This window comes from Hemiscyllium ocellatum, chromosome 2 (genome assembly GCF_020745735.1).
Source record: "Hemiscyllium ocellatum isolate sHemOce1 chromosome 2, sHemOce1.pat.X.cur, whole genome shotgun sequence".
Classification (NCBI taxonomy): Eukaryota; Metazoa; Chordata; class Chondrichthyes; order Orectolobiformes; family Hemiscylliidae; genus Hemiscyllium; species Hemiscyllium ocellatum.
The window spans coordinates 95,265,599-95,285,360 of record NC_083402.1 but is presented as its reverse complement, the minus strand read 5'-3'; the positions used below and the strand labels follow the sequence as shown (position 1 = coordinate 95,285,360).

The following is a 19,762-nucleotide window of genomic DNA, read 5'->3' as shown; positions in this document are numbered from 1 at the left end:
AAGAAAGTTCTGAAGATGCTGATTTAATTAGAGATTTAATCTGAAGACCAAAATGTTCTTTGCAGCATGCTTAAAAATAATGGAATAACTCTTACTTAGTGACCAATTTGGTTCCAGTGGTTTACTATCAACTTCAATATACTTAACTTTCCTTTTGACAAGAAAGTGTTTAAATATTTGATCATCTTCATTTTGGTGGATCCAGCAAAAGCAAGTGTTATTTGGAAAAATGTTGGTGATATGAGCAGGATAACATTGAAAGAAAATGACTGAGGAAGAAAACCAAACCAAACATGATAGCATTACGCTAACTCTAGGCCTGTGAGTGTTGTCATATGAATCACCTGAAGCCTGTTTCTTAAATGTGACCCTCTTAGATGAGGATGTCAGTTGTTTATCTATTTCTTATTTGCCCAAGCTTGACGATGCTTCTCTGAACTCTGAGAATCTAATGATTTATTCAGGGAAACAAGGATCTATCAAGATGGTGAAGGGTATTTTTGTCCAAGACCTGGATATGCTGGCTACCTCCTCCCTTCCTCCTCTTTTCCTGATTCTGGCAAGGCTCTTCTGATGCACATTGTGGAAGACAGAGCAGACTAGAAAATCAGGTGGCGCTTTTCTTTAAAGTAGGTGAGAGTGCAACGATGGCCACTGGACCATAGTTTCAGGATGCCAGTCCTCTCCTCCATGATGTTCCTTTAATCATCAAGACTCTCACTGAGCGACTCTATGTATGGCCTGGTGCTGTGGATAGTCATTCACTGCAAGCACAATGGAAAACCATTTGCACTGAACAGTCACCTTCTAGTTTAATAAGATGGCTTGAAGAGCAGTCTGCCAAAGGTTGAAAGCACTTTGGCTACTTACAGGGGAGTAAGTATACAATAATGCAATGTTCTGGAACATGGCTGCACACCAACTGTTTATTTAGTGAGTGGTACTCCTTGCACTTAAGAGAACCTTACCCTATTTAAATGCAACATCTGTTTAGGATACAAGACATATATGATTCTCAGTGGAAATACTCTCTAATTTGATGATTATTATACTTAGAGAGAATATAATGTCCTGTGTCTAGAGAATATGTTTGGAAAGTTGCTTATTCCATCCTGGAAGGCAACTCGTTTCGAAGTTTGAGAACCATGGTCACTGACAATCATTGTCAATGACATTTTAAATTGACATCTGTCTGCTGTCCCATAGGAATTTGAATGGTCTCATGAGATTATTTTGAAGAGAAACAAGGAGTTATCCCAGGATTTTGATCAATATTTATTCCTCAATTAGTAGCCTGCCCCCACCCCACCCCCAAAACAATTATCTAGATCATATTCTTGAGGGTGGCTCCATGCAACTTATCTGCTGCATTTACTCAGTTAAAATGTTCAAAAAAACTACTTCATTGGCTGCAAAGTACTTTGGAAAGATCTAACGTCATGAAGAAAGTATGAAAATGCAGTTGGTTTCTTTTTCTCCTTTCTCTAACACATCAGCAACTTTCTCCAAAATACCAGATGTTGTTAATGGACAATAGATTCTCAGCCCCTGAAAGAGAATGAGAGGGTTACCATTTTCGATATAAAACATTATGAGAATTGAAAGCTAGAACAGAAGCAATTTGCTTTATAGGACAGCACACAACAAAGGGCTGCAAAGGAAGAAAATCAGGCTACAGTCAATATTGCTGTGTATGCCCAAATGGGCAAGTTATATATTGCTAGTTTTCATTATTTCAGATTTCTATTATTTTGCAGTTCTTTATGATAGTGTGTGCAAAATTTGTTAATATTGGTATAATGAGTCTATATTTTTTAAGGACACATTCTGGAACAGCCCAGAAGTAGTTGTGTAAATAAATCAAGCTTACACTAACAATATTGAATACATTGTACAACATTCTGTTGGAGTTTCAAAGCTACTGAATCCTGAGAAGCCACTTGAATTTTGCAAAGAATTAATGAAAATGAATCTAAAATGAGTTGAGTGAGTTGGAAATTTTTTTTAAATTTTGGGTTTGAATCCATTCTAAATTGATTGGATGAAACTTTCCACACTGCTGATTGTAAAATTCCTTTGCAAATTGGGTTTTGGCCATCTTAGCCCAAGTCCGAGGGAGTGCTATTCCATAAATACAAAGCTGGCATTGAGAGACACTCATTTCATATTAATTGCCAGTCTTATTCAGAGAGGCATAAAAATAGTTACGATTGCATTTGTATGTGCCATACCTGATCTCTGTGCGTTTGATGCTGACAATATTTGACAAACAGTCATCTTAACTCAGTTGATAGCATTCTCAGCATTGAGATCAAATTATATCTTGGGACTTGATTCTATAATATAAGTTGAAATTTCCTTGTAATATGGATAGAGATTTGAGATTTTAGAGATGGCATCTTTTGGATGAGTTATTAAACTCAGATTCATCTGCCGATCCAGGGGAATGTAAAAAATCTCATTGCATGATACAAAAGAGAGCAGGATATTCTTCTGACTTTAGTGAGCATTAATCCCTCAAATAATAAATTATTTATCTCACTACATGTAATCTTTCTGGGCAGTTTGTATGGGGTGAACAGCTATCCATTACTTTATGGTATCATTTCATAGACTGTCCCATTGACACATTGACTGTCCCATGCAGTTTCCTCTCAGAATGCAATTTGTCTCATATGAGAATAGTAGCTGAAACTTCTGGGAGGCTGTCCCTTGTTGCTGCACATCTGTGTTTGGTACTTGCATGTGTGCAGCATGCTGCACATGATGTCATGTCAGCCCATTCAACCAAGAGACATGAGAACGTCTGCCTGGAGTAGGCTTGGAACTTAGGAATCTTGGGTCAGAGCGGATGCCCCAGTGAAAGTTAATGGTGGGTAGGTCCAAATCCAGTAGCCCTTGATGTGCAGTGGGGAGAGGGTGTGATCAGTTTGGATCTTGTCAATTGTCCATAGAATGACTAAACGTGTTAAATTAAATTAAGCTATTGCTTGCCTATATCAATTTTCAGAGAACTTTCTTTGATCGTTTAACGCTTGATCTGTAAAATAGAACTTCATCCATTGCTGGAATTATTGTAATGTTTAGTAAAAGTATCACTGGATGTCCAATCCATTATTATGCATTTTCCTTCCACTTCTCTTTGCAAGTCATAGAGTCATAGAGGTGTACAGCACGGAAACAGACCCTTCAGTCCAATTCATCCATACCAACCAGATATGCTAACCTAATGTAGTTCCATTTGCCAGCACCCAGCCCATTTACCTTCAAACCCTTCCTATTCATACACCCATCCAGATACCTTTTAAATGTTGTAATTCTACCAGCCTCCACCACTTTCTCTGACAGCTCATTCCATACACACACCACCCTCTATGTGAAAAAGTTACTCCATAGCTCTCTCCTATATCTTTCCCCTCTCACCTTAAACCTATGCCCTCTAGTTCAAGACTCCCCCATCCCAAGGAAAAGACTTTGTCTATTTTCCCTATCCATGCCCCTCATGATTTTATAAACCTCTATAAGATCACCTCTCAGCCTCCAATGTTCCGGGGAAAACAGCCCTAGCCTATTCACCCTCTCCCTATAGCTCAAATACTTCAACCCTGGCAACATCCTAGTTACTCTTTTCTGAACCCTTTCAAGTTTCACAACATCCTTCTGATAGGATGGAGACCAGAATTGCACACAATATTCCAAAGTCTTCACTTGTTTTTAAAAATACAGAGCTATTTATTTTATTGGCTTTGCTTGTGTGATCCTGTTTTTTGCTTTTTTTCCTCTGTTTCCCAGGGTGGCACGGTGGTACAGTGGTTAGTACTGCTGCCTCACAGCGCCAGCGACCCGGGTTGAATTCCCAACTCAGGCGACTGACTGTGTGGAGTTTGCACTTTCTCCCCGTGTCTGCGTGGGTTTCCTCTGGGTGCTCCGGTTTCCTCCCACAGTCCAAAGATGTGCAGGTCAGGTGAATTGGCCATGCTAAATTGCCCGTAGTGTTAGGTAAAGGGGTAAATGTAGGGAAATGGGTGGGTTGCGCTTCGGCGGGTCGGTGTGGACTTGTTGGGCCGAAGTAGTTTTGAAAGTAGGTGACATCTGCACCGAATAAAAATTATGTCACAAAAGCTTTTATTTATTTCCACATGATTTGGATAAAGGAAAAATCATAGAATCAAACAATCCCTGTAGTGTGGAAGTAGGCTAATTTGCCCATTGAGTCCACACCAATCCTCCAATGGAATCAAATCCAAGTCCCTGGCACTGTTCGGCAGCAGTGAGACCGTAGACCGAGCTGTATTGGATCTGGAACATGTAAAATATTATAGTGGAAAAAAACACTTTTCATAGTGTTTTCTTCTCGGGGAGCTTTGGAACTGTATTTTGGGACAATTTTTTTAAAAATTGGATCAGCGGGCTCTTGAGTTTACTTTTAAATAAAACAAGGTACAGTGCTTATCGTGGTGCAAAGTAGGTTTGTAGAGTTGATGTTTTCTTTTATTTGTAACTTCAACCTTTTTATTGTTAATTAAGACAGCCTTAGAAATATTTTGTATCTTGAAAGAGCATACACGTTAATCAGAAATAAGTTAACTCTGTCTTCTTAGTGGTCAATGCCCTGCCTACATATCTGTAAGATTTTCTGCACTATCAGAAACCGATACGCCTGGTTGTCCAGATGCGTTAGTTTCCAGAGCTACTGTCTATTTGGTCTTCAAATAATTTTCCAAAACACGCTACTAAGATATTGAAGACCAAATTTATTATAGATAGCAATTGATACTGATAATGATGTGATTTTTCCTCAGCAAGATATTTTATTTGATGCAGCAATGCTTGTGTTATATTACACAACATGAGACATCCCAGTGCGAACCTCCAAATGATAATGTAATTTGACAGACAACCCAACCTATTGACTACTGTCAGAAGAACTGTATGGGCTCAAAGATATGTGTCAAAGAGTGTGGTGCTGGAAAAGCAGTTCAGGCAACATCCAAGGAGTAGGAGAATTGATGTTTCGAGCATAAGCTCTTTATCAGGTTTTCTTATGTACCTGAGATGCTGTCTGATCGGCTGTGCTTTTCCAGCACCACACTCTTTTGTCTCTGATCTCCAGCATCTGCAGTCCTCACTTTCTTCTCAAAGATATCTGTCCCCAAGTTAGAAGGTTTGCTCTGTGAAACCGCAGAAGATTGACAGAATGCAAGAATGACTTTTCCATCACTATTCGAACCTCTAAATGCAGCAAGTATAGTGTCCTCTGTAGCCATTTACAATGTGCCGCAGTTCAAACTGTCACAGTATAGCATAAATTGTGGCAGTTCCACTTAATTCAGCATACATTCAGTGGAAAGTCTGATGTGTAGAAAGCACCTCGCTCAGCAGTATAATTTTTATTCTCGCATGTTGTTAAATGGATAATTGAGAAGATGGTTAAATAGGAGGGTCAGTAATCACTATCAAGGCGTTATTAAGCATAATTGGTCCCCTATCTGGACTGCAGAGTTCACCATAATGACCTTATGTTTCATGTTCAACTGGAATTTCCACCACTCATTATTCTTAAAATTATATTATAATCTAAAACCAAAATCATGTATTTTAAGTTATGAAGTATTGATAAAGATAAAAAAGGTCAAAAATCACACAAAACCAAGTTATAATCTATATATGGACTGTAACCTGGTGTTGTCTGATTTTTAACTTTGTTCACCCCAGTCCAGCACTGGCACCTCCAAATCATTAAAAAAGTGCTTACTTCCTGTACTAGTTAACTCGGAATTTGCATGTAATTTTGCTTTCTTAACATTACGAGGTCTGTAACCAATACTTTTCCCACTAACTGTGATTCCACACCTGATCTCAAAGTGAAGAAGTTGAGCATCACAGAAGGAATGAGAAGACTCCTGAATGCCAACCCAATATTGTTGTCTGTTGTTTTTCTTCAGCTCCTCCTGTTTGTCATAATCTTGTCTTCAATTTTACATTTTGATGTGATACTCAAAACTAAATAGGGGGGTATAATATTGTGCTGGCAGAGCAATATTAGCAGCTTCCCCAATGTTCTCCCTTTGTTCTGAATTTTCCAACCAGAGAACATGTCTTATGTTCTAATGAAAATTATTTCTGGCTCCATCCTAGCCTTTATTCTTTGGACACCTGAGTTAGAGTCAACCCCTCAACCTTCTAAACTTGAGGAAAATATTCCAAAATTATTGACATGTTTATTATTATTTAAGCGTTTGTACCTTTTGACTAAATAACCCGAATTCCCTGAATTCAGCAAGTTAGAAACAGTGTAAGATGCTTCTGCTAGAGTGCCTCTGCTCCACCTTTCTTTTTTTTCTGTTTTTCTCTTTTTTTATTTTTCTCTCCCCTTACTCCTGGAAGCGAATGCTGGAGCAGCAGCAGGTGCAGGCAGTGAGGCTCGCAGCAACAACGGCAGTAGGCCCTGGAGCAGTGCTTGGGGAAGCAGCCCCGCAGCAACAACGGCGGTAAGCCCGGAGCAGTGCTTGGGGAAGCAGCCCTGCAGCAACAATGGCAGTAAGCCCTGGAGCAGTGCTTGGGGAAGCAGCCCCGTAGTAGGTTGGGCAGCGAGTCCTGGAGCAGCACGAGGGAAGCGAGTCCCGGATGGAATCAGCATTGGAGAGGCAGTACTGGAATTTATCTTGGAGCAGCTGAGTGCCTGTACTGAAGGCTTGGAATGGAGCAGGGACAGTTGTTGGTCTGGTGCAGGTGATTAGGCCACGGGTGGAGGCCCTGCGCTGAGCTGCTGCAATATAATGTTTATATGAAATTTTTTTACCTGACTGTAATGCAACTATTTTTTTTATTCCTCTTTTGTATCCAAGATTTGGTCCTTCAGCTCAACAAGTCCACACCAACCCTCTGAAGAGTAACCCACCCAGACAACTCCACAACCCTATATTTACCCCTAACTAATGCATCTAACACTATGGGCAATTTAGCATGGCCTACATATCTTTGGATTGTGGGAGGAAACCAGAGCACGCAGAGGAAACCCTTGCAGACATGGGGAGAATATGCAAACACCACACAGACAGTTGCCCAAGTCTGGAATTGAACCCGGGTCACTGGTGCCACTCTAAGATGTCACCATAAGGGGCAGGCAATGTAAAACGTTTTTACTGTACTTCTACAATAAAGAGATTGTTTTCTGTTCTATATTCCCCCCAAGGCTTACATATCCTTCCTAAAGTAGAGTGCGCAAAACTCCACATAGATGTAATCTGACCAAGTATCTGTATAACTGACCTTTGTGTTTTATCCTTGTTGAGATAAAACTCAACATTCTGTAAGCCTTTTTAGATGCTTTTTGTACCTTTACATGAGTTTTTAAATGATATGTGTATGTGTGTATTCACAACACTTGTTTGGAGCTTAAAATGACCTTTTTAAATTCAAACTATGGTTAAACATAAAAATTCTGCTTTAACCTGGATTTCTTGTTCATAACGTCAGGCAAAAAAAACACTTCACCCAAGATGGATGAGAAATTATGCTGTGGAAATCCTGTTTGGGTTTATTTTTGCATAATTTTGTCATAATCTTTCTGAAATTTAGTGTCATATGATGGTGAGCGGGTGCAGTGTGCAGAATCTCACCACCTTTAATAACATGCTATTTAGTTGAAAAAATATGATATTTTAACTTGGTATTTAATGGCAGACAGAAAACAATTACAATGGTGTCCACATGAACCGTTTCACTTTTCTACGATACTGTCATGAAGGCAGGTACTTGAAGCCAGAAAACCAAGAGTCCTCCGTCTACTGCAATAATCTGGTTTGCCAATGCTTTGCATTTTCATAAGCTTTATTGCGTGTGTTTTTTTTTATAACAAACTGCAGCCTGCAGCTGTGTTTTGCTTTCTTTTATTTGAGAGGTTGGTATTGTCATGGTTGGCTTTTTACAGCAGATCAAGTTCCTGTAGCTGTTTGCTGTCCCTGGAACACAACAGATGGTTTTCATTTCTTGTAGATATTGTTTTTAAAACTAACGTCGAAAATAATAAATTTGTGTTAGTGCAGTATCAGATCAGAGATGTGTGCAAGTTGAGTGCCACTTGGACAGTTGCCAAGTTGTGAAGGTGTAGTTTGGATCCTATGCCACCTCTTTGTAGAAAAGAAGGAAAAGGTTAATGACAGGATCATTCCTAAGGACACCCTGGCCGTCGTCTGCAAGTGTTTTTGTAGATAATCTTTGACAGTGTGAATGTTCATTCTATTGGCTGCAGGTGTCAGACTAGGAAAGCAAAGAAATGAGAGTAAAATTATAAAATCAAACAAAAGACGTTCAAAACACTCCTGTAAAATAAATCATTGAACATAATATTATGTTGCTAGCCATTTTGTCATTCATTTTCAATACTATTAAAACACAAAATGAGCTAGGAAAATCCCAGAAAGACTATTGATTTTAAAAAGCTAATCTTTGCAGTCACATGTTATACAATTAGGATACAAAGAGTTGATGTTCTGTGGTAAGCGATGACTTGGAGGAAGGGTGGGAGTTGAAAGTTGACCTTTTAATGATACAGATGGGATCTTTAACTTTTTATCTCTTCTCTAGATCTAGTTACTTGGGGTTTTCACAGCTGCTATGAGTGTGCATGCTTTCTGCAGAAGAGAAATTTTTCTGTTGCCCACTTTTTTTTGTTGCTAGCTCTATTGAGTCAGTCATTTTACCAAATTGCCGATAGCTGATGAGTCAGGTTGAAATTACAGTTGGGATCAGGTGGAATTACAGTTGTGCAGCAATTTTCTTGAATGCATTTAGACAGTCGAGAGAAATGTATTTCCCAGACTGTCTGTTTAGAGCTGTTATCAATGGTTGTCGTTGCTTCCTGACACTACAAGGCAGGTGAAGCTGCAGTTTCTCTATATTGTGGGATGCTAGTAGGAGTAGAGTTAGCAAATAACCTTTAAGAAATAAAGGTGACCTTTGGTACATGACTGGTTGCAAATAATGCCACAGCATTTATGCCTCTCCACTATTTGATAGCTGTGTGTCATATGGACGTTTCTGCTGTTAAATTCTGTCATTACCCAGCTGTGAGAAATTGATCTATTGCTGTTATGCTGCCAATTGTAATTAAGACAGTCCAGTATTAAACAACTGTGGTCCTAGGTTCCTCTGTGTGATTTTACAGTTGCAATGTCCTGATCGCCTAAAAACTGCTGATTGCTATAATGACAAAAACAGAAGATACTGTTCTTCATTATTAGTTCATAAGCCTTGATGATAGATTTGCAGGGAACAGTTAATTATATTATAATATCTATGGAATTATTCCCTTATGGAGTTCAGAAGTTTGAAATAATCACTACAGTTTGCAGTTACAGAAGATGACATCAGATATATTTTTCTGATCTTACCATGGTATGTGGTGAAGAAGATTATCTCATAGTATAAAGGCACCTTGATCAAATGGGCCAAGGAGCTGAGTGGCAGAGGGAGCTTAATTTACATATTTGTGAGGTGCTGCATCTTAGAACACAGAACAATACGACACAGGAACGGGCACTTTGGTCCATGATGTTGTACTGAACATGACACCAATTAAACTAATCCCTTTTGCCTGCCCTTGGTCCATATGCCTCCATTCCTTGCATATTCATTATGCTTATCTGAAAGTCTCTTAAACACCCATATCATATCTGCCTCCACCACCACCTCTGGCAGTGCATTTCACACGAATGTAAACAAGTTGCCCCTCCCATCTCTTTTGAACTTTCCCCCTCTGACCTTAAATTCATGCATCCTAGTTTCAGATATTTCAACTCTAGGAAAAAGATTCTGTCAACTCTAACCATGCATCTCATAATTTTATAGACTTCTATCGTCAGCCTCCACTGCTCCAGAGAAAACAACTTATGTTTTTCTAGCCTCTTCTTGTAGTTCATACCCTCTAATCCAGGCAGCATGCTCCTGTGCATGCTCTTCAAAGCCTCCACATTCTTCCTATGTTGTGTTACCAGAATTGAATGCAATACTCTTAAGTATGGCCCTAACCAAAGTCTTATAAAGCTGCAAAATGACATCCTGACTCTTGTACTCAATTCCCCAACCAATAAAGGCAAACACTTGAACTACAAACTGGACTTGAACTGCAAGATCTGTCTGTACATCAATGCTGTTCAGGGTCCTGCCATTGACTGTATACTTTTCCGGAACATTTGATCTCCCAAAGTGCAGCACCTATGTTTATACAGGTTAAAATACATCTGCCATTTCTCTGCCTATATATGCAACTGATCTATGTCCTGCTGTACTCTTTGATAACCATCTACACTGTCTACAACTCCACCAACCAGATATTGTCTGCAAACTTACTAACTCACCCAACTACATTTTTGTCCAATTCATTTATATATATATATATATATATATATATATATAGATAGATAAAAGTACAAATCCCAGTACAAATTCCTGCAGAATACCACTAGTGACTGACCTCCAGCCAGACCTTCCTCAATTATCTTCTGCCTTCTATGGGCAAGCCAATTCTGAATCTACGTGGTCAAGATACCACCGATCCATTTCACCTTAAAGTCCTGGATAGGTCTACCATGAGGCACTTTGATATTTCCGCCATCTCCAAGCGGACCCCACCACCACCAGATATATTTGCCTCCTCACCCCTTTTCGCTTTCCGCAAAGACCGTTCCCTCGGTGACTACCTGGTCAGGTCCACGCCCCCCAACAACCCACCGTCCCTTCCAAGCACCTTTCCCTGCCACAGCAGGAATTGCAAAACCTGCACTCACACCTCCCTTCTCACGTCCATCCATGGCCCTAAAGGATCAAAGTTTCACCTGCACATCCACCAATTTCATTTATCGTATCTGTTGCTCTCGATGCTGTCTCCTTTACTGGACGCCTTCTCGCAGAGCGCTTTAGGGAACATCTCCGGGGCATCCGCAACAATCAACCCCACTGCCCCGTGGCCGAACATTTCATCGCCTCCTCCCATTTTGCTGAGGACATGCCGGTCCTGGGCTTCCTCCGCCGCCACTCCCTCACCACCCCATGCCTGGAGGAAGAACGCCTCATCTTCCGCCTCGGAACACTTCACCCCAGGGCATCAATGTGGACTTCATCAGTTTCCTTATTTCCCCTCCCCACACCTTACCCAGTTCCAAGCTGCCAGCTCAGCACCATCCTCATGACCTGTCCTACCTACCAATCTTCCTTCCCATTACACCCTCCTCTCCGACCTATCACCTTCATTTCCACCTCCATCCACCTATTGTATTCTTAGCTAACTTCTCCCCAGCCTCACACCCATTCCATTTATCTCTCCTTCCCCAAGGTTCCCTTCCTCATTCCTGATGAAGGACTTTTGCTCAAAACGTCGATTTTCCTACTCCTCGGATGCTGTCTGACCTGCTGTGCTTTTCCAGTACCACTCTAACCAGGACCTTGTTGAAAGCTTATGAAGATCTATGTAAAACGAAATCCACTGCTGTACCCTCATTGATCATCTTTGTCACGTTTTCAAAAAAGTTAGTAACACGTGGCATGATTAGGCCACGCTTTACCAAATGTGCGTAAATCCTATCCCTAAAAATTCTTTCCAATAGCTTCCCAATCATCCAACCTAGCATATGAGCGTGCTTTGCACAATCTCAATTTCCCTCCATATACTTTTCCTGAGTGAATACTGAAGCAAAGTATTCATTAGGATTTCACCCAAATACTCTGGCTCCGAGCACAAGTTCCATGTTTTATCCTTGAGTGGTTACCTCCTCCCTGCTTATCCTCTTGTTCTGAATGTATGCATAGAATGCCTTGGAATTCACTTTACCCCAACTTGCCAAGGTCATTTTGTGGCCCTTTCTTGCTCTCTTAATTTCCTGCTTGAGTATTTTACTCATGCCCCTTGTCCGGTTTTAACTTCCTAAACCTTACATGTGCTTCGTTTTTTTTTACTTTTGACTAAATTCATAACCTCCCACATTATCCTAAAGCCCCTTACCTTGCCATCCTTGTCCCTCCTGCACACCGGAACAAGCCAGTGCTGAACTCTCATCAGCAGTTTAAATAATTCTTACATGTCAAGTGTAAACTTACCTGACAACAACCCCTCCCAATGAAGAGTCCCTAGCTTCTGCGTAATACTGATGTAATTTGCCCCCCTCGCACCCCCCCCCCACCAATTTACCTTGCCACAAGATCCTGATTTATCCTTATTCATAACTATCTTTAAACTTAAGGAGTAGTAATCACTGTTTCCAAAATGCTGTCCCACTGAATCATCAGTTGAAGATATGAACCCCCGGCGACGGGGCTCTCGGTTCCGCGATTGTTCAGTAAACACACCTGTAAACGACTCTTTGTCAATCACACAAGTAATTGCTTATTCTTTGATACAGCACTGGGTTGGTAGACTCTTATTCGCCCAGAAATATGCATACTCCTTGGCAATTAAAGGAATCCAAAAACTTTACAGAGTTTGCATAAGGTTTACATTCTTCATAGTCAGACATGGAGCACGATCACATAGTAACAACCTATCAATACATGATATCACTTCATTGACAGTTGCTTGAACCAATGATTTTGACTTGAAGTTAAGTCATAACTTAACTTCAATCATAACTTAATTTTGAGTGCGAGCAGCAGCTGAGGTTAAATGAACTCGGAAGACTGCAGCGAAGGTAAAGATAGTTTGTTTTAAAATTACTTACCGGTAGTGGGCAGCAGTGTTTTTTTTTCTTCACAGAAGGAGCGGGAGCAGCAGGGGGAAGTGACGACGACCAGAGGGGCAGCCGGGAAGGAAAGCAGTGAGTATATAAATCAGGAAGGCAGCTAAATCTGAGACTCTACAACTGTAGTGTCTCCCACCCGCCCTCCTTCTCTAACCTAGTTAATAAGGACTCTGGTTTGTTAAGGTAAGTATTTTCTATTTCTTTATCAGTGACTGGTTAAAAATTTACTTTTTTGGTTTATCTATTAATTTTTTAGAAAAAGACTATAGCAGAGAGATATCAGAAAGTATTTTAACTCAAACCTATACAAAGTAATAAAGTAATTAACTAAGCAGAGATGGCGGAACAGGTGATGTGTGTAGCTGTATGATGTGGGAGCTGGCTGATCCCATTGTGAATGGCAGTGACCACATCTGCAGCAAGTGTTGGTTGCTGGTAGAACTCCAGATCAGAGTTGATGATCTGGAATCTGAGCTTCAAACACTGCGGCACATCTGGGACGGGGAGAGTTACCTGGACGCTTTGTTGCAAGAGGCAGTCACACCTGGGAGATTAAGTAATTCACATTCAGTTAGTGATCAAAGTGTGACTGTAAGTGAGGCAGGTAGGGGGAACCTGAGTTCAGGAGTGCAGGAGCCTCAGCCCTTGACCTTATCGAACAGGTATGAGATTCTTGCTCCCTGTACGGATGAGGAAAAGGCTCTGGACAGGGTGAACCAGCTGACCACGGCACTATGGTGCAGAAAGCCATTCAAAAGGGGGGAGCAAAAAGACAAGTAGTTGGTGGTTCTAGTGGTTAGTTATTTATATAGCTTTAGAGATGATAAGTGAATCATTTTGTCTAATCTAATTTAGCAATGCAGAAGCCATTTTATGCAGCTCCTTCAGCCATTTTGTCCTACCTCCCAGTGGCCCACATCCTCACAGTCACCTGGCCAGGCTCATTACCCAATACAAGGTCCAATATGGCCCCTCCTCTAGTTGGTCTATCCATGTACTGTTTCAAGAAACCCTCTTGAATGCACTAAACAAATTCTGTCCTGTCTAAGCCTCTTGCTCCAAAGGAATCAGTCAGTATTGAGGAAGTTACAATCGTCCACTATGGCAACACCTTTTTATTGCTTCTTTCCATAATTGGCCTACATATTTGTTCCTCAATGTTTCAGTGACTACTAAGGAGCCTGTAGTATAATCCTATCAGAGTGATTGTACCCATCTTATTTTTGAGTTCTACCCATATTGCCTCAGTGGATGGGCCCTCCAATATGTCGTCTCTGAGTGCAGATGTAACATTCTCCCTGATTAGTAATGCAACTCTTCCACCTCTTTCACCTTCCTCTCTATCTTATCCAAAACAACTAAACCCTGGAATGTTGAATAGCCAGTCCTTTCCCTCTCTCAACTGAGTCTCTGTAATGGCCACAATATCATAGTCCCATGTACTGATCCAAGCTCACCTGTCTTATGTATAATGCTCCTTGTATTGGGTACAGACAGACGGTTTTGTGGGGGCGACAGGGACTCACGTTTGGTATGTTGCCTCCCAGGTGCAAGGGTACGTGATGTCGCTGATCGTGTTTTCCGGGTCCTTAAGGGGGAGGGGGAGCAGCCCCAGATCGTGGTCCACGTTGGCACCAACGATATAGGTAGGAAGAAGGGTGAGGATGTCAGACAGGCTTACAGGGAGCTAGGTTGGAAGCTCAGAGTTAGAACAAACAGAGTTGTAGTCTCTGGTTTGTTACCCGTGCCACGTGATAGAGAGTCGAGGAATAGGGAGAGAGAGCAGTTAAATGCGTGGCTACAGGGATGGTGCAGGAGGGAGGGATTCCGGTTTCTGGACAACTGGGGTCCTTTCTGGGGAAGGTGGGACCTCTATAAAAAGGATGGGCTACACCTGAACCTGAGGGGCACCAGTGTCCTTGGGGGGAGGTTTGCTAGTGCTCTTTGGGAGGGTTTAAACTAACTCCGCGGGGGCATGGGAACCAGGACTGTAGCTTTAGGGTACAGGACCTTGAGTGTAGGGAGGTTAGGAATAATGCAGCGATCTCTAAGGAGGGTGCCTGTAACCAGAAAGGTGGATTGAAGTGTGTATACTTCAATGCCAGAAGTATAAGGAATAAGGTAGGTGAACTTGCAGCGTGGGTTGGTACCTGGGACTTCGATGTTGTGGCCATTACAGAGACGTGGGTAGAACAGGGACAAGAATGGCTGTTGCACGTTCCAGGGTTCAAATGTTTTAGTAGGATCAGACATGGGGGTAAAAAAGGGGGAGGCGTGGCATTACTTGTCAAAGACAGTATCACAGCAGTGGAATGGACGATGGAAGAGGACTTGCCATCTGAGGTAGTTTGGGCTGAGGTTAGAAATAGGAAAGGTGAGGTCACCCTGTTAGGTGTTTTCTACAGGCCTCCTAATAGTCCTAGAGAAGTAGAGGATAATATTGCGAGGATGATTCAGGAAAAGAGTGAAGGTAGCAGGGTGGTTGTTATGGGGGACTTTAACTTCCCAGATATTGACTGGGAGAGCTATAGCTCGAGTTCATTAGATGGGTCGGTGTTTGTACAATGTGTGCAGGAGGGTTTCCTGACACAATATGTCGACAGGCCAACAAGAGGGGAGGCTATATTGGATTTGGTTCTAGGTAATGAACCAGGCCAGGTGTTAGACTTGGAGGTAGGTGAGCACTTCGGGGACAGTGACCACAACTCGGTGACTTTTACTTTAGTGATGGAGAGGGATAATCGTGCGCCGCAGGGCAAGAGCTATAGCTGGGGGCAGGGAAATTATGATGCAGTGAGGCATGACTTAGGTTGTGTGGATTGGAAAAACAGGCTTCAAGAGAAGAACACTAATGAGATGTGGGGATTGTTCAAGGAGCAGCTACTGCGTGTCCTCGATAGGTATGTACCAGTCAGGCATGGTGTAAAGGGCCTTGTGAGGCAGCCGTGGTTTAGTAAGGAATTGGAGTCCCTTGTGAAAGGGAAGAAGGCGGCATATGTAAAGATGAGGCGTGAAGGTTCAGTAGGGGCGATTGAGAGTTATAAGGTAGCCAGGAAGGAGCTAAAGAGGGAGCTAAGAAAAGCGAGAAGGGGACATGAAAAGTCTTTAGCTGGTAGGATTAGGGAAAACCCAAAGGCTTTCTATAGGTATGTCAAGAATAAAAGGATGACTAGGGTAGGTATCGGTCCAGTCAAGGATAGTAGTGGGAAGTTGTGTGTGGAGGCGGAGGAGATTGGAGAGACATTAAATCAGTACTTTTCATCAGTATTCACTCAGGAACAGGACACTGTTGCTGATGTGAATATGGAATCACAAATAATTAGAATGGATGCCCTGGAAATATGCAGGGAAGAGGTTTTGGGAATATTGGAAAGGATGAATATAGATAAGTCTCCTGGGCCTGATGGCATTTACCCCAGGATCCTATGGGAAGCTAGGGAGGAGATAGCAGAGCCATTGGCCTGGATTTTTATGTCGTCATTGTCAACGGGAATAGTACCAGAGGACTGGAGGATAGCGAATGTGGTCCCATTGTTCAAGAAAGGGAGTAGGGATAGCCCTAGTAACTATAGGCCAGTGAGTCTGACTTCAGTGGTGGGCAAAGTCTTAGAGAGAATGGTAAGGGATAAGATTTATGAACATCTGGGTAGGAATAACGTGATCAGGGATAGCCAGCATGGTTTTGTGAAGGGCAGGTCGTGCCTCACAAACCTTATTGAGTTCTTTGAGAAGGTGACTAAGGAAGTGGATGAGGGTAAAGCAGTAGATGTTGTGTATATGGATTTTAGTAAGGCGTTCGATAAGGTTCCCCATGGTAGGCTAATGCTAAAACTTCGGAGGTATGGCATTGAGGATACATTAGAGGTTTGGATTAGGAATTGGCTGGCTGGAAGGAGACAGAGGGTAGTAGTTGATGGATTATGTTCATCTTGGAGCGCAGTTACTAGCGGTGTACCACAAGAATCTGTTTTGGGACCATTGCTTTTTGTTATCTTTATAAATGATCTAGAGGAAGGACTTGAAAGCTGGGTAAGCAAGTTTGCGGATGACACGAAAGTCGGTGGAGTTGTGGATAGTGAGGAAGGAAGTGGTAGGTTACAGCGGGATATAGATAAGTTGCAGAGCTGGGCGGAAATGTGGCAAATGGAATTCAATGTAGCTAAGTGCGAAGTCGTTCACTTTGGTAGGAATAACAAGATGATGGATTACTGGGCTAATGGTAGGCTACTTGGTAGTGTGGATGAGCAGAGGGATCTTGGTGTCTATGTACACAGATCTCTGAAAGTTGCCACCCAGGTAAATAGTGCTGTGAGGAAGGCATATGGTGTACTGGGCTTTATTGGCAGAGGAATTGAGTTCCGGAGTCCTGAGGTCATGTTGCAGTTGTATAAGACTCTGGTGAGGCCTCATCTGGAGTATTGTGTGCAGTTTTGGTCGCCATACTATAGGAAGGATGTGGAAGCTTTAGAACGAGTGCAGAGGAGGTTTACCAGGATGTTGCCTGGAATGGTAGGAAGATCGTATGAGGAAAGGCTGAGGCACTTGGGGCTGTTCTCATTGGAGAAGAGAAGGTTTAGGGGAGATTTGATAGAGGTGTATAAGATGATTAGGGGTTTAGATAGGGTAGATACTAAGAACCTTTTACCGCTAATGGAGTCAGGTGTTACTAGGGGACATAGCTTTAAATTAAGGGGTGGTAGGTATAGGACAGATGTTAGGGGTAGATTCTTCACACAGCGGGTTGTGAGTTCATGGAATGCCCTGCCCGTATCAGTGGTGAACTCTCCTTCTTTATGTTCATTTAAGCGGGCATTGGATAGGCATTTGGAAGTTATTGGGCTAGTATAGGTTAGGTAGGACTCGGTCGGCGCAACATCGAGGGCCGAAGGGCCTGTACTACGCTGTATCCTTCTATGTTCTATGTTCTATAAACACGTATCTGCCCATTAGTACCATTGTGTTCAATTACTTGTCTCTGTCCTTTCTTTCTGATTTACTGGTCCTAACATGTACCTTCCCCTCATTCCCTCCACCTGCTGACCTGCTGCTCTGGTTCCCAGCCCACTGCCACTCTAGTTTTAACCCTCCTGAGTAGCACTAGCAAACCTCCCTGTGGGGATATGGTTCCCCTGCAGTTTAGATGCAACCTGTGCCTCTTGTGCAGGTCACCCCTGCCCCAGAAGTGATCCCAATGATCCAAGAAACTAAAATCCTAACCCCTGCTCCAGCTCCATAGCCACATACTCATCTCTCCGATCTTTCTATTCCTTGCCTCACTAGCATTTGGTACTATTAGTAACCCAGAGACTACTACCCTCAAGGTTCTGCATTTCAGCCTGTTTCCTTGTACTCATTCTGCAGGACCTCATCCCCCTTTCTACCCATGTCGTTGGTACTAATGTGCACAATGACCTCTGGCTGCTCACCCTCCCCTTAAGAATTTCATGTTACTTCTCAGAGTCATCTTCGACATTGGCACCAGAGAGGCAACAAACTATCCTGGCATCTAAAGCGTGGCCACTGAAACACGCCTGTTCTCCTAACCAACAAGTTTTTGACCACTATTGCTCATTTACATTACTCTGGATTACTACCTGAGCCACGAGCTAATTGGCACAGCGTCAATAAGATTAAGCAGGTAAATGTGAGGCTCAAAGATTGGTGTGGGAAACATGGGGTGGAATTCATGGGACACTGGCACCAGTACTGAGGAAGAAGGGACCTGTTCAAATGGAATGGTCTTTATCTGAATCGTGGTGGGTCCACGGTCCTAGCGAATTGCATAACTAGGACTGCAGACAGGGCTTAAAATTAAATGGGGATGGGGGGTGCTCAGTTATAGGGGAAATTAGAAAGCCCAAATTAATGGAGGAGGTAAAAGTGCAGAATTCAGGAGAGGTTATTAAAATTTCCAGCACAGACACAAATATGGTCAGCATGGAAATGGTCAGCAATCAAACTTCAAGTACACTGGACAAACAAATGGCAATGAGAAGAAGAGAAACAGTTAATAAAAGACTGAAGGTGTTATATCTGAGTCCACACAGTATATGGAATAAGGTAAAAGAGCTTCTGACGCAGTTTGAAATTACCAGGTATGAGGTGGTGAGCATCACAGAGACATGGCTGCAAGGGGATCAGGATTGAGAGCTGAATATTTAAGGATATGCATCCTATCGAACAGATGGGCAGAGGGAGTGGGGTTGCCTCATTAGTAAGAAATGAACTTAAATCAATAGTAAGATTTGATGTAGAATCTGTGTGGGTAGAATTGAGGAACTGCAAAAGTAAAAATGAGTTGGAGTTATGTACAGGCCCCCAAATAGTAGTCAGGAGCTGGGGTGCAAGATACACTAGGGGAGAGAAAACATTTGTAGGAAAGACAAAGTTACAGTGATCATGGGAGATTTCAATATGCAGTTGCACTGGGAAAACCAGGTAGGTAGTGAATTGCAAGAAAAGGAATTTGTGGAATGTCAACAAGAGGGCTTTTTGGAGCAGCTTGTGGTGGAGCCCACTGGGGAACAGGCAATACAGGATTTAGTGTTGTGTAATGAGGTAGACTTGATAAGGGAGCTGAAGATGAAGGATTGAATTTACTCTGCAGTTGAAGAGGGAGAAGATAGAATCGGAGGTAATGATATTTTAGCTGAATAAAGAAAAACTACAGAGTCATAAGCGAGGAGTTGGGTAGAGTTGACTGGGAGAAGGGTCTAGCAGGAAAGACAGTGGAACAGCAATGACAGGAGTTTCTGAAAGAAATTCAGGAGACAAAGCAGAGATTCATCCCAAGGAAAAAGAAGCATGACACAGGGAGGATGAGGCAACCATGGCTGACTAGGGAAGTCAAGGATAGCATAAAAGCAAAAGAGAAAGTATACAAAGTAGCAAAGAACAGCGGGAAACCAGAGGATTGGCAATCTTATAAAGATCAACAGAGGGCAACAAAAAAAAGGAGGGAGAAGATTAAATATGGGGATTAACTCTTCAGGAAAATAAAGAAAGACTGTAAGTTTCTTCAGATATAT

General features: G+C 42.2%; 1 protein-coding gene across 7 annotated transcripts in view; it reads left to right on the top strand.

Moving 5' to 3' along the window:
• LOC132824286 (guanine nucleotide-binding protein G(I)/G(S)/G(O) subunit gamma-7) overlaps window positions 1–19,762 on the top strand; it is a 335,756-nt gene that overhangs the window by 180,390 nt on the left and 135,604 nt on the right. For 3 of the 7 annotated variants that reach the window (XM_060838646.1, XM_060838632.1, XM_060838654.1), the window contains exon 3: window positions 12,749–12,809. The exons of 2 other annotated variants lie outside the window; for them this stretch is intronic. The gene's annotated coding sequence lies outside the window, so the exon portion shown is untranslated. 2 more of the 7 variants (XM_060838670.1, XM_060838676.1) reach the window with 1 other exon arrangement.